This window comes from Cebus imitator, unplaced genomic scaffold, assembly GCF_001604975.1.
Source record: "Cebus imitator isolate Cc_AM_T3 unplaced genomic scaffold, Cebus_imitator-1.0 Scaffold678, whole genome shotgun sequence".
NCBI classification, from domain to species: Eukaryota; Metazoa; Chordata; class Mammalia; order Primates; family Cebidae; genus Cebus; species Cebus imitator.
In genome coordinates this window covers 938,145-939,265 of record NW_016107993.1, presented here as the reverse complement: position 1 = coordinate 939,265, position 1,121 = coordinate 938,145, and the positions used below count along the sequence as shown (strand labels likewise).

Genomic DNA, 1,121 nt, shown 5'->3' with positions numbered 1-1,121 from the left:
GTGAGCATTGTTGGGAAGGTCTCCTGAAGCACACGTTCAAGTTTCCCTTGGATAAGAGGTAGGAACAGAATTGCCAAACCATGGCTTCCAGTGTAGATGCAGCCTCTTCCTTGGGCCCAGCCACGTTAGGCACCACACATTAAGGGGATATTGTCTGTTCCTGTCCTAAAAACGTGGTGGCGTCGCGCTCCTATTCGATTAAAAAGCTAATTACTGCAGTTTTAAAACGAACCGTCTCAGGAAAAGAAACGCCGATCGTCCCTGGGTGGGCTCGAACCACCAACCTTTCGGTTAACAGCCGAACGCGCTAACCGATTGCGCCACAGAGACCCAGTTACTCAGGCCGCGCTGCGGTGTATACAGATTTCCGAGGCGTCGGCGGCGGCTCTCGCCACCCTGGGCGTCGCCACCCCAGACACGGGCGGAGGAGCCGCAGGGCGCGCGGAGGAGACGGCGGAAGTGGCCGAGGTGCCCGGCGGCCTCCGGGGGCGGGGTGAGAGGGAGAGGCCCAGCCCTGGCGCGCGGGAGGGGGCGGGCGGGGCCGCGTGACCCCGGGCTTCTCTGGGGACGAAGAGCGCCCCTCGTGGCGGCAATGGCCCGTGGTCTGCAGCCGGCCGGGACTCGGAGTAGGAAAGATCCTTCCGGCAATGGCCGCGCGCAGTGCCTGCTCTGCAGCAGGGACCGTGCCGGCCGGGCGCGCCACCGGCAGCCGGGGACCCAGTGGAGAACCTGCCAACGAGAGCAGGTCGCACGGACAGAGTACGACACGCTTGGAGGGAAGAACCACGTGCGGTACAGGTTTAAAAGATGGAGAGTCACGTCCGCGTAGGCCCAAACTTCAGGGGCCTCACCCGCTTTCTGGGTTGCTGCGATTGCCCCTTCTCCTTAGTTTTTTCTCTCATCCCCTCCCACCCCATAAAATGCAACGAACACAGATAGGCAGTGTATCAGTGTATACTGTATGTATATCTGTGCTTCGTACATAAAAGGAGTAAGATTTTTGCCACCTCCTAAGAGCATGTCTGCATCCCTTTTTGGGGGATATGGCCCCCGTTGAGAATGGATGGTTTTAGGGGACATGAAAAAAGACGGAGTGGCAATTAAGATAGCCTTTCCGTTTG

General features: G+C 59.0%; 1 non-coding gene across 1 annotated transcript; it reads right to left on the bottom strand.

The window, feature by feature from the left end:
• Positions 1 to 256: 256 nt before the first annotated feature.
• TRNAN-GUU lies at positions 257 to 330 on the bottom strand. Its single transcript has one exon. It is a non-coding gene; the product is annotated as a tRNA-Asn (tRNA).
• Positions 331 to 1,121: the final 791 nt, after the last annotated feature.